Source organism: Littorina saxatilis, linkage group LG15 (assembly GCF_037325665.1).
Source record: "Littorina saxatilis isolate snail1 linkage group LG15, US_GU_Lsax_2.0, whole genome shotgun sequence".
NCBI lineage: Eukaryota > Metazoa > Mollusca > Gastropoda > Littorinimorpha > Littorinidae > Littorina > Littorina saxatilis.
In genome coordinates, this window is record NC_090259.1 from 24,575,843 (window position 1) to 24,589,848 (window position 14,006).

The following is a 14,006-nucleotide window of genomic DNA, read 5'->3' on the forward strand; positions in this document are numbered from 1 at the left end:
GTGCCTGTGGTCTGCTCGCAGTCGAGCACAGAAAACATGGCGGCGCCCTGTGGCAAATTCGTGGAAAGTCTTCCCGACCGCAGATACCAGCGTCGTCCGCGACGCTGGAATAAGCCGTAGTTAGCCTTTCAAAACCATTTCATGTCGTGATTTGATGGAAATTCCTACTTATTAAAAGCATTTTACGTCCAAACCTTTTGACAGCCATTCAAACTGAACAGATTTGTAATTAATGTTTTTGAGACGGACACATTTAGAAAAAAGACCGTTTACTTCGCATGCGATTGTATCGAATAAATATAAACACATTCATTGTTTTTTTTAACTAAGTGTGTTCATCTATCTCTGTTCTTTGGTTTCTAATGTACTTTTAACTGGATTTCTTTGTGTGTTTTTGTACTGGTGCCTTTGTCTATTGCAATGTGGCTAAAAAGGGAAATCGTGTCCGTCTCATTTCTCACGACCGACCTACCTCTTTCGCAGGTGGGGAATACAAACTTGACTTGAATTCGATCAAAGTTTATTTTTCATATGTAAATTCCGAGGACATTCGACATAGACCAGTGAAAATTCACGACTAAACAAAACGAAACGTTTTATTTAATATCAAAGTCAGGGACATACCCGACTCTGAAGACTGTGAAACCTGTCTCCAGGGGCTTGCAACGTTGTACAATATATGACCTTACTGGGAGAATGCAAGTTTCCAGTACAAAGGACTAAACATATGTTTGACCTAAGGAAAGTTTATCAATTAAAGAACTGGCAAACCGGCCTACTTGATAAAGCAGTCTTAAGGAGATGATCACCACAAAAGTAACTCCAGTACAAGTAGCAAGCGTTTTCAATTAAAACAAAACAAATGTGATAATTTTCAACAATAGTGTTTGAAATGCAAGGGAGCTGTTGCAAGGTACCGACATTTGCAGAACCGTGTTGGTGCGTTGAAATTGAAGCAAAATTCAGGTAAAAAGCAATACTTAATGTGAGTTAATGTATTTATAGTCCACCATCATGTTAACCACTGTAATGTACTTACCAGGATTACTTAGAATAAGCATTATATGCTTGAGTTAGTAATCTTAAAAAAACATGTATGATAAAAATTGAACAAAGCAATACTTTTCAAATGTCAAAACATTTATTTTCATGTTCAATGGACATTTTTTCTCGGGAAAATGTCGACGGAAAACCGTGAAATGTGGACACTATTTTTGAAATTTACATTAAAAACTTCTGTATACCACTTTTAGTGCGATGATGATACAACATTTAGTCAAGTAGCTGTCGAACTCACAGAATGAAACTGAACGCAATGCCATTTTTCAGCAAGACCGTATACTCGTAGCATCGTCAGTCCACCGCTCATGGCAAAGGCAGTGAAATTGACAAGAAGAGCGGGGTACTGGTTGCGCTAAGAAGGATAGCACGCTTTTCTGTTTCTCTCTTTGTTTTAACTTTCTGAGCGTGTTTTTAATCCAAACATATCATATCTATATGTTTTTGGAATCAGGAACCGACAAGGAATAAGATGAAAGTGTTTTTAAATTGATTTCGAAAATTTAATTTTGATAATAAGTTTTATATATTTAATTTTCAGAGCTTGTTTTTAATCCAAATATAACATATTTATATGTTTTTGGAATCCGAAAATGATGGAGAATAAGATGAACGTAAATTTGGATCGTTTTATAAATTTTTATTTTTTTTTACAATTTTCAGATTTTTAATGACCAAAGTCATTAATTAATTTTTAAGCCACCAAGCTGAAATGCAATACCGAAGTCCGGGCTTCGTCGAAGATTACTTGACCAAAATTTCAATCAATTTGGTTGAAAAATGAGGGCGTGACAGTGCCGCCTCAACTTTCACGAAAAGCCGGATATGACGTCATCAAAGACATTTATCAAAAAAATGAAAAAAACATTCGGGGATTTCATACCCAGGAACTCTCATGTCAAATTTCATAAAGATCGGTCCAGTAGTTTAGTCTGAATCGCTCTACACACACACACACACACACACACACACACACACACACACGCACAGACACACACACATACACCACGACCCTCGTCTCGATTCCCCCCTCGATGTTAAAACATTTAGTCATAACTTGACTAAATGTAAAAACACTTTCATCTTATTCCTTGTCGGTTCCTGATTCAAAAAACATATATGATATGTTTGGATTAAAAACACACTCAGAAAGTTAAAACGAAGAGAGGTACAGAAAAGCGTGCTATCCTTCTCAGCGCACTGACTACTACCCCGCTCTTCTTGTCAATTTCACTGCCTTTGCCATGAGCGGTGGACTGACGATGTTACGAGTATACGGTCTTGCTGAAAAATGGCAAGGCGTTCAGTTTCATTCTGTGAGTTCAACAGCTACTTGACTAAATGTTGTGTTTTCGCCTTACGCGACTTGTTTTTTCTCCAATTGACACCGTGTATGAGAGATAAAACAGAAAAACCTGTTGTGAAAATGCAAAAATTTGGAGGAAAAAAAGAAACAAAACAAAAGTAACTGTTTTCATGACAACGGCAAACAACGACATATGTTCACCGCCCTCAGCTAATTCAAGAAATCACCCCCCCCCTCCCCTCCTGCTAGGGACACGTGCACTCAAGTTAACCTCTGCTTTGAGACCGTGACATGTTCACCGCCCTCACCCCCTCCTGCTAGGTACACGTGCACTCAAGTTAACCTCTGCTTTGACCTGTGTGCCAAGAGTCACTGAGAGAGAGAAAGCGAGAGAGAGAGAGAGAGAGAGAGAGAGAGAGAGAGAGAGAGAGAGAGAGAGAGAGAGAGAGAGAGAGAGAACAAAAATGTAACTGATCTCGTGAGAACGATTGCGCCGTAGACCAGATTAATAGGTGCTTGATTTTGGTATTTTGATTTTACATAACATTAAACCTTTCTTGGGGTTCATGGTCATGGCAACAGCCATAATAATATTATATCATGTATAATATTACATTTCAGCATAATTATGTGAATTACATGTCATCATACCAAACTGGCATACATTTTTATTCCCACATCATTCTGATTGATCACAACCAAACCTATCAGTAAACACATCCAAATGCAAGCGCCTGTTCTTGACAGCTTGCCACTGATCTAAAAATATAGATCAGTGCAACTTGCCGCCAGAGACACTGTTTGGCCTGTAGGTAAAATGTACCATGTATTTTCTGATTTGTGCACAAAAGCTTTTTTATTTTTTTTTATTTTTTTAACATAACAATGTTTAATGTCACTGTATGTTTGAAAGACCATGGTCACATTTGTAAAACAAATGTTACATTAGAGAATAAATAACATTTTGGTTCATGATTTTTTCTACACCTGTGCTGAAAATAAGAAATAAAAAGGTCGGTATATAAGTCACTCCAATACAGGAAGGTATGAATGGTTTTGAGATTGTTGCGGTTGACCCTGCACAGTTCGACCAATGATGTTTTTGTTGAACAATTTTGCCGTCAACCCTCCCATAGGGTGACGTATTTCACAACTTCCTGTGTTACTCAAACTCAGTGATAACCAATTTTGCCTTCACCCCTCCCATAGGGTGACGGATTTCACAACTTTCTACTGATGAACAATGTTGCCTGCACCCCTCCCATAGGGTGACGGATGTCACAACTTCCTGTGTACACAAACTGATGACGTACTTCACAACAAAATGGCGCTGCCCATGGTCAAAACTATCAAAACTCGAAACTATCCGTATAATTGGGAGCCTCCTGGCTCCCATAACAACTGAAGGGTTCACAGATTAGTAGGCAACCGACTTACATTGGTCAAGGCTGAGGGGAAACAAGAGTATCTTGTCAATGAAAGAGGTTACACACAGACACACGATGCTGAGAACTGTGAAGGCTGTGGCCGGGTTTTCACTCTCTTTCGCTCAGGACCTTCATCGACTGTGATTTCTGTTGTTTACGTCCAACAGACAAGAATAAAGAGCACAGTGCAGTTTCATGTTGGCATCTTCGCATGTACTCCACTCCTGACCAAAACTATCCCCCCTCCTGATGGGTACACGTGCACTCAAGTTATCAGTGACTGCCATCACGCCATTGCGGCTGTGATCTTTGTACCAAGAGCCGGACTGCTCTGTTATCGATTTTGTTGTGGTGAAAATTTGACGATGGTTTGTCCGTACATTGGAGGTATGACCTGCTGTTGGGACCGAAAATGAGTGTCCGCGTCCACGTTTTGCAGGTGTCCGTTTCAGGGCCGGACTACCGGGGGGGTTATGGGGGTTGCGCAATCCCCCCCCCCCCCTAGCCTAAACATGTACCTCACTTATTTAAAACATTTTTTACTATTGTTCATTTTATGCCGTTTCATGCAAGGAGCGACCATTTTCCTATCTCAGAATATGACCTACCCATCAGCTTCAGGGGGCTTCGCCCCCTGACCCCGCCCCCCTGGACCACCACTCGCAACCCCCCCTCCTCTTAGCCTAGTCCGGCCCTGCGTTTAAGGGGGGGGGGGGGGGGGGGGGCGGCAAATATAGAAGGAAAACACTCCGTGCCGAGCAAATGTGTCCGTACATGTCAGGTGTCCGCTCACGCCGGGGGCCGTACATTGCATGCAGGGACTGCTGTATTTATATTGATGTGGTAAGTATCGCCTTTGGTACAGATATCTACAGCTGATTAAATGCAAGGTCACGAACTATAAGAATAAGAATAAGAATAAGAATACTTTATTATCTCATAGAGAAATTCAGGCGTGGTACATAACAATAATACAAACAAGACATTGATTTTACATAAGGCATACAGCACTATATAACAGGGCAGGTTATAAACACACCTCCCACTATCGTTATTGTAGAGTATCTGTATCTGTAGGGTACGTCGCTAGCATCCAGATTGCTGGCTTTGGCGCGACGGGTGGGTGTGCGCAGCGACGTCGTTTAGCGGTAGTTATTGTTTGAAGCGTTACTCTTGCATACAACACTATTCCCTTATGTGAGTACAATTCTTTCTTACGTTGAATTGACCGTGTTTGTTTGTTTGTTTGTTTGTTTGTTTGCTTGCTTGTTTGTATGTCAGCATGTATGGTTGGTTGGCTATTTTTGTTTGTTTGTTTATTTGTCTGTGTTTTTGTGTGTGGTTAAAACAGCGGCTATAAGCTCTGCGATCCCGTGTTTGGTGATATTTTTAATTCAAACAAAGGAGAAAAAGCGTTGGTTTAAGCGTGTTTTATTCATTACATTTAGTCAAGATTTGACTAAATGTTTTAACATAGAGGGGGAATCGAGACGAGGGTCGTGGTGTATGTGTGTCTGTGTGTGTGTGTGTGTGTGTGTGTGTGTGTGTGTGTGTGTGTGTGTGTGTGTGTGTGTGTAGAGCGATTCAGAGGCTAAACTACTGGACCGATCTTTATGAAATTTGACATGAGAGTTCCTGGGAATGATATCCCCGGACATATTTTTCATTGTTTCGATAAATACCTTTGATGACGTCATATCCGGCTTTTTTGTAAACGTTGAGGCGGCACTGTCACACCCTCATTTTTCAATCAAATTGATTGAAATTTTGGCAAAGCAATCTTCGACGAAGGCCGGACTTTGGTATTGCATTTCAGCTTGGTGGCTTAAAAACTAATGAATGAGTTTGGTCATTAAAAATCGGAATCTTGTAATTAAATTTTTATTTTTATTAAACGATACAAAAATAATTTCATCTTATTTTTCGTCATTTTCTGATTCCAAAAACATATACATATGTTATATTTGGATTACAAACAAGCTCTGAAAATTAAAAATATAAAAATTATGAACCCCTTGACTGCCTTATGACGGATATACCCGTCATGCGCTTGTGCAGCCGCAGCGCCTTAGGACGGGTTTACCCGTCTTCTCCGTTCCGGGATTTTCCAGAAATGCTACGTCACTGCTGACACACAAATAGCAGCCAATGGCTTGGAAGGATACCTCATTCTCATAAATAAGCATAAATGGTGACGCGGTTTTGCGTCTGAAGGCTATTTTCGGCCTTGGCGACAGGGTTGGGGAGAGATGAAATCTCGACTCGTCAAAATGGCTAACGGTGACAGTCGACTGGGCCCAAGTAGGGAAAAACAAAGCCGGACTGACGCTACAGGCGGTGCAAATGATTATGGATACTAACAGGGGAAGGGGGAGATCTTCTTTCGGACGATTCGTTGGAAACAGGTAGATGACAGTGATTATAATCCTTTCTTGGAGCAAGCAAAACAGCCACCTGTGTTTGATCCACAGCCACAGGCACCGGAAGATGCGCCGGACTGATTTTTCAAGAGTTCATATTTAAACATCATTATAAGCCAAACTAATTATTATTTCCATGATTAGACACTAAAAACAGATTATTGGTTCAATTTCCTTTAAAAATAACATAGGTTTTACTTACCTACCTACTGCCAGTTTGGAGCTAGAATTTTTTGTGAATTATTACACCCCGAACTCCAATATTCCCTGGCAGTCAGGAATGCACATACGAAAGTTTTGATTGGCAGCGAAAGGGAATTAATTCGTTGTCGGTTCCTGATTCCAAAAACATATAGGTATGATATGTTTGGATTAAAAACAAACTCAGTAAGCTAAAAAGAATAGACATACAGAAAAGCGTGTTATCCTGCTCAGCGCGACCACTACCGCACTATTCTGCATGGCTTGTCGATTTCACTGCCTTTGCCACGAGCGGTGGACTGACGAAACTACGAGTATGCGGTCTTGGTGAAAAACTGAGCAGTGCGTTCAGTTTCATTCTGTGAGTTCGACAGCTTGACTAAATGTTGTTATTTCGCCTTACGCGACTTGCTTTTTGTACACACGGTTCAGACCACAGGAGCTGGTTCAGACCAATTTACATATTGAACATCAGTCACTCAATCAGACTACACAAGTGCAAAATGAATAAACCTATGTGGAGGACGGGAGGTAACCTCGTCAAAGGCGTATAGACCAGAAGGTTCCGAGTTACTTCCCTTCTTAATTTCCCTTTCGATAGTTCCCAGCATTCTTAGCGAAGGCCCTTTTTGTTTTTGGGAGAAGACCAGGGGTGCGTTGCATAGGCAGAGCGCCACAGAACGTTTGCGAACGTTTTCTAGGCAACGCATAGTTTTGTTGTGGCGCTCGCGAGCGTTAGCAAGCGCTCGGTACGAGTACCATTGTCTGGGGTCACTGAAGCGTAACAATGGCGACCGCTCGCCGAGAATGGTCTTGGCAACGGGTGTTTGCGGGGAGCATTCTGTAACGTACCTGAGAGGTGGCACGCCAGAAACTATTGCACTGTACTGAGCTTGCCGGTTGACTCTCTCTGTCTCTTTCTCTCTATCGCAGTCTCTCTCTCTGTCTTGCTTGCTCTCTCTCTCTTTCTCTGTCTCTCTCTCTCTCAGTCCCTATGTGCCTGTCTCTCTGTCTACGTCTCTGTCTCTCTCTTTTTCATTCTTTCTTTCTTTCTCCCTTCCCTCTCCCTATGTCTTTCTCTTTCTTTACATCTCTCTCTAAATCTGTCTGTCTCTCTTTGTGTCCGTATGAAAGTCTCTCTCTCTTATCTTTCTATCTCTCTCCCTTTCGCTCTCTCTTCCCCTCATCATATATTTTTCTCACTCTCTCTCTCTCTCTCTCTCTCTCTCTCTCTCTCTCTCTCTCTCTCTCTCTCTCTCTCTCTCTGGATGGATGGATGGATGGATGGACGGAAGGATGACAGAGCGACATGAGTGAAGTGCGACAGAGACTGGATTTTGTGCTGATGCATACTGTCCTTTTCCAAACGTTTTGCTGTTGTAAATGCCTGTTTCCACTGTCGTCATGTCGACTGTCATTACGATGATGATGTTTTTTTTTAATTATGATTATTATTACTATGATTATTTTTCATGAAGCATGAATGTTGAAACTTTGTACACCCCGAATTGAAATGGGCCCAAGGCCCAATCAATAAACCATCCAGACTCCAGACTCTCTCTCTCTCTCTCTCTCTCTCTCTCTTTCTTTCTCTCTCTCTCTCTCTCACTATCTCACAAACAAACACACACACACACACACACACACACACACACACACACACACACACACACACATTCACAGATACAGAAGCACACACACACACACACACAAACACACACACACAGGCAAACATAGACACGTATAAACACACACTCGCAGACACGCGCGCACGCATACGCACGCATGCATACACACTCACACTCACGCACACATACACGCACGTACACATACAGACACATGTTGTACATACATATACACACACACACAAGCACACACACACACACACACATATACACACACACACACACACAGACACACAGACAGAACGTGTGTACATGAGTGCGTGTGCGCGCGCGTGACTGCAAGTGTGTATGTGTGTGTTTGTGTTATGTGTGTGTGTGTGTGTGTGTGTGTGTGTGTGTGAATGTGTAAAGCACCTATGTGTTTGTGTGTGTGTGTGTGCGTGTGTGTGTTTTATGTGTGTGTGTGTGCACGTGTGTGTTTGTGTGTGTGTTTGTGTGTGTGTATAAGGTTGTGCGTGTGTGTGTGTGGGTGTGTGTGCGTCTGGGTGTGTGTGTGTGTCTGTGTATGTGTCTGGGTTTATGTAAAGGCATGTTTGTGTGTGTGTGTGTGTGTGTGTGTGTGTGCGTTAGTATGTATGAGTGTGTGTTAAGGGTGGTTTGTGTGTGGTTGTGTTTGTGTGTGTGGTTGGGCATGTGCGTGTGTGGTTGTGTGTATGTGTGTGTCTGTGTGTGCTTGTGCGTGTTTGTGTGTGTGTGTGTGTGCACGTGTGCATGCTAATGTGTGTGAGTGAGTGCGCGCGTGTGCATGTGTGTGTGTGAGTATTTATATGTGTGTATGTGTTTGTAAGTGTGTGTGTGTGTGTGTGTGTGTCTGTGTGTATTTGTATGCGCGCCACACGCGTTTGATTGTGTGAGTATGTATGTGTGTGTGTGCGTGTGTGTGTGGTGTGTGTGTGTTCGTGTTAGCTTGTTTGAGTGCGTGTGTGGTTGTGTGTGTGTGTGTGTGCGTGTGTGTGTGGGTGCGTGCGTTAGTGTGTGTGAGTGTGTGTTAAGGGTGGTGTGTGTGAATGTATATGTTCGTGTGCGTGGATGTGTGTGTGTGTGTGTGGGGGCTGTGTGAGGTTGTGTGTGTGTGTGTGTGTGTTTGTTTCTGGGTGAATGTATGTGCATGTTTGTGTTATGGTGTGTGTATGTTTCGCGTTTTTCACGAGATCGAACTTATGATTGAAAAGGCTGACGACCACAAACATTCACAGAGAGAAGAATGCGTGCAAAAAGTGACTCATGCGGGTTATTGTGATGTCTCTCTCTGTCTCGGTCTCTCTCTCTCTCTGTCGCTCTCTCTGTCGCTCTCTCTGTCTCTCTCTCTCTCTCTCTCTCTCTCTCTCTCTCTCTCTCTCTCTCTCTCTCTCTCTCTCTCTCTCTCTCTCAGGCAGGAGCGCTTCAGGCGGAGACCCACGGGACCAGCGCAACGCAGGGGAACCTACCCCCAACCGCCAGGTCACAGTAACCCCCCACGCACTTTGCAAACCCCGCCCCAACGCCCAACACCTTCACCGACCCCGTCCCTACCCCAACCCTCACCACCACGACACCACACTGAGCCACCAGGCACTGAGCCACCAGGGATGCAGCCGACGACGAAGGAGTTCACGAAGGAGTTCCCACCTCAACAGTCATCGCGGATGGGAGGCGGCCACAGAGCGCCGCCCCCCGACCGCATGGAGCCCGCCCAACCCCACGCAGACGGAGGACAGCGGAGTCCAGTGCAGCGTGCAGACGGCGACCCACCCTACGACAGCCAGCGGGACTCGGCACGGGACTCACCCCAACACGCCCTCTCGTCCCACGACTTCCCAGCGCTGCCCCATCGGCCGCCCCAGTCCCCTGTTGCCAGCCCCTCCACCTCCAGCGCAGATGGCTTTACCCCCCTTTGGCGTGACGCTGACCATAGGGACCCCCTTGCGGGCAGGGGGCGGGGTAGAGGCTCTCCGACGACCAGCAGCCACCCTCACGACAGTGGCGGGCGCGGCGGGGATCTGGGTGGCGTACCGAGGGCACGGCTGGACGGCGGTGACGGAAACACGGCCACAGCCGAACCTCCAGGCGTGAAGACGCGCAGCAGGCTACAGACGGGCCCCACCTCTGGCCACGGCACCAAGACGCAGCGCCAAGGTCGTATCGACATCATGCTTGGCGGCGGCAACGGAGCGCCTGCTCCTGGGACGCAGGGTGATCCTGACCCCGGCACTCACCGGCGTCAGGGCCGCAGCGCCGACAAGCAGAGAGACAACAACAACACGTGACGGTGCGGCAACGATAGGCCAAACAGCGCACCGAGAGATAGTGCAAAGGGTATCATTCGTTTCCTGAGTTGGAACATCGATGGACTCGCAACGAAAATAGCAGACCCCGATTTCGTGAGTTATATACACAACTTTAACGTCGTTTGCCTAGTTGAAACGTTCCTGGATAAATCGTTCATTTTGAGTAACACGTTCTGCGACTTTGTAGTATTTTCGAGCTCGGCTGTCAAACTGACTGACAAAGGCCGTAGGTCAGGTGGGGTCGTTATACTGGTAAAAAAGGAAATAGCTAAATTATTTGATGCGATTGAGGTAACGTACGATCACATGGTTTGTCTCAAAATATCGAAGACACTGTGGAATCTGGACAAAGATGTTATATACCTAGCTGCGTATATCCCTCCCCAAACTTCACCGTACTATGATACCTCCCAGGCCAAATGTCACATTGAACAAACTGAACTATGTATGTTAGACATGTTAGAAAGATATGGAGAAGCTTACATCATCCTATGTGGGGACATGAACGCAAGAACTGGGTCCTTGCAAGCTATTGCTGACTCAGAAAATCAGTTAGACGACCCGTGCAACCATCAAGTTCTGTATAGTCCTTCTCGATTGTCACAGGATCGGACAATTAACACGTTTGGCTGGGAACTCTTGTCGTTATGTTCTAGTTTTGGTCTGTGTCTGCTGCGCTAAATGGTTTTTGCACGCCCTCTTCGTCTAAGCATTTTACATACATATCCAGACATGGAAATAGTGTAAACGACTACTTTATCATCTCAGAAGAGTTATCATCCCTCTGCCTGGACTTGACCGTCGAAGAGAGAATTGAATCCCCCCATATGCCGCTATGCTTAACACTTATAGGCCCCACCAACAAGAACACAGGGCAAACAGAAAACGAAACAAAGAAAGGGGTACGAGTTAAGATGTCATGGGATACACATAAAGAACATGAGGTAAGAGAGCTTATTGACTCGGAATCATTCGCTGGTAAACTCGAAGAGGCGGGGCAGATGATAAGTGGGGATATCGATGGATCAGTAAAGTTGTTCACCCGTGCCCTTAAGGAGGTAACTAAGCCAATGGAAATTACTGTTAAGAATGGTTCTGTTTCGGTCGGTGAGAAAAACAAATGGTTTGACTTTGAATGTCAACAGCAAACAAGGTTGACACAAAAAGCTCTTCGAAGGTACAAGAAAAACAAGACAGCTCTTGACATGGAGAAGAGAACAGATAAAATCAGTTTTAAAGAATGTGAAAAAGAAGCAGAGCGATGTAAAACGGTATTATTTAGATGAAAGGAAGCAGTACAACCAGCTGCTGAAAAATAAAAAGATTACATTTAAACAGAACAAAGTGTCACTTTTACTTGCCAGCATTCATGACCCTCAAAGCTTTTGGAGGGAAATTAGAAAATTCAAGAGAAAGGGAAGAAGCTCGCCTAGCATTAGTAAAGATGACTGGTTTAACCATTTTAACGGCGTGTTTAATAATTTAGCTGCTGGAGCGACTCCAGTTCAGCAAACCGAGTTACCTGCGGAAGAGGTTCCGGACCTCGACATGGACGAGCTAAATAAAGATATATCTGAAGGAGAGGTAAGAGAAGCCATTAGAGGGCTGAAAAAAGGCAAAGCAACCGGTATAGATGAAATCCCAAACGAGTTGCTTCGCATCGCAGGTGATGATGTTACTACTTACCTGGTAGAGCTTTTTAACAAACTGTTCCGCACAGGAACATACCCAGCTGAGTGGGCCAAAGCCATTATTCACCCAATCTTCAAAAAAGGCAACGATGAGAACCCTGACAATTACAGGGGCGTGTCGCTGCTAAGCTGTGTCAGTAAACTGTATAGTGCCATCATTAACAATAGATTGACTAGAAGTGGGCTGAAATGAACAATGTCATGTCTGAGTCCCAAGCTGGGTTCAGAAAAGGGTATACGACAGTGGACCATATTTTCACGTTATACGCAGCTGTAAGCAAGCAACTTAAACAACACAAGAAACTGTATGTGGCCTTTGTGGACTTCCAGAAGGCGTTTGACACCGTCAAAAGAGATGTACTATGGAATGTACTGCTCAAGATCGGCATTGGGGGCAAAATGCTTCAAACACTCAGAGCAATGTACTCAAACGTATTATCTTGTGTTCGGTGTAACTCTGACTACACGGCCTTTTTTGAGTGTATGCAAGGTCTCAAACAAGGATGCTTGGCAAGCCCAAGCCTGTTCTCTTTTTTGATTAACGAACTTGCGTCTGAAATGATTCTAAAAGGGAGGCATGGAATTCAACTTCTTCCGGGTGAAATTGAACTATTTATCATGATGTTTGCTGACGACATAGCATTGCTCTCAGTGACACCGGTGGGACTACAAAACCAGCTAAATATATTGCATGAAGTTGCCAACAGATTAGGTTTAAAGGTAAACAAAGAAAAAACAAAAGTGTTGGTATTTCGCAACGGTGGATACTTGGGGAAAAACGAAGCTTGGACATTTGGTCACGACAACATGTACGTTACCAACTCGTATAAATATCTCGGCTTAACCTTGACCACCAAAGTTTCCATCCAACGATGCTTTGAAGACTCTATTGTACGAGCTAAGCGTGGTGTTATCGACATTTTTAGAGTTCTGTGGAATATTGGATGTTATGATCTAAACCTTTTTTTCACACTCTTTGATACACAGATTACCCCCATATTGCTATACGGTTCAGAAATGTGGGGTTGTTTTGAATGCTCTAACATTGAAAAGGTACACATGTTCGCATGCAAACGGATAATAGGTGTTTCCCCTCAAAGTCCCAACTGCATGGTATACGGAGAACTCGGTAGATTTCCCCTATCAGTTCTCGCTGCTACCAGATGCGTTAAATACTGGTTGCGGCTAAATCGCCTCCCCAACACAAGATATGTAAAAATGGCCCATGTGATGATGAGGAACATGGCAGACAGAGGGACAGACAATTGGTCCGCTAGGGTCAGGAACCTCCTATGTGAAAATGGGTTTGGACATGTGTGGACGTACGGCTATGTCGGCAACGAAAAACACTTTATCAAGGCTTTTCAACAACGCCTAAAAGACTGCTTTATCCAGAACTGGCATAGTAAGCTGGAAGACAGTGAGAGGTATGACACATACAAATTGTTTAAACCTGACTTTGGAAGAGAAAGGTACCTTGACCAAATAGACAATCCATATATTCAAAAAGTGTTCACAAAATTCAGACTTGGGGTTTCACCCTTGATGTGCAACAAACAGAGATACTCTGCAAACGGTTCCCATGTTTGCCCACTTTGCAGATACCCTCACGAAAACGAGCACCACTTTCTTTTTAAGTGCCCAGTATACTCGGATATAAGAGAAACTTACTTGGGAAATGTCTTTGAAATTGGTCAACTCGAAAACTCGTCAATGCAGATACTACTAACACAAAACAAAAGTAGGTTGTGGGCACTCTCCCGGTATACATTTTATGCATTCAGGCATCGACAGCAACTGCTAGGCTAAAATGAATGTGTGTAAATGATTTCCGATCGATATGTTTCAACCCTTAGCACTGTATATGCACTTGTTCTTACTTGTCTCTGAGAGAGTATACATTGAAATGGAAACTCTTCTCCCCCCTTGTACAAACACAACAGTGTGGTT

The 14,006-nt window shown here is 43.9% G+C and overlaps 1 protein-coding gene across 2 annotated transcripts in view; it reads left to right on the forward strand.

Annotated features, from left to right (window-relative positions):
- The first annotated feature begins 4,867 nt into the window (after window positions 1–4,867).
- Window positions 4,868–14,006, forward strand: part of LOC138948900 (carbohydrate sulfotransferase 15-like) — a 31,722-nt gene continuing 22,583 nt past the window's right edge. Inside the window, exon 1 of one of the 2 annotated variants that reach the window (XM_070320535.1) lies at window positions 4,868–4,989. The gene's annotated coding sequence lies outside the window, so the exon portion shown is untranslated. Of the gene's footprint in view, window positions 4,990–10,331; window positions 10,459–14,006 lie in introns of those variants that run through there. The other variant, XM_070320533.1, reaches the window with a different exon arrangement.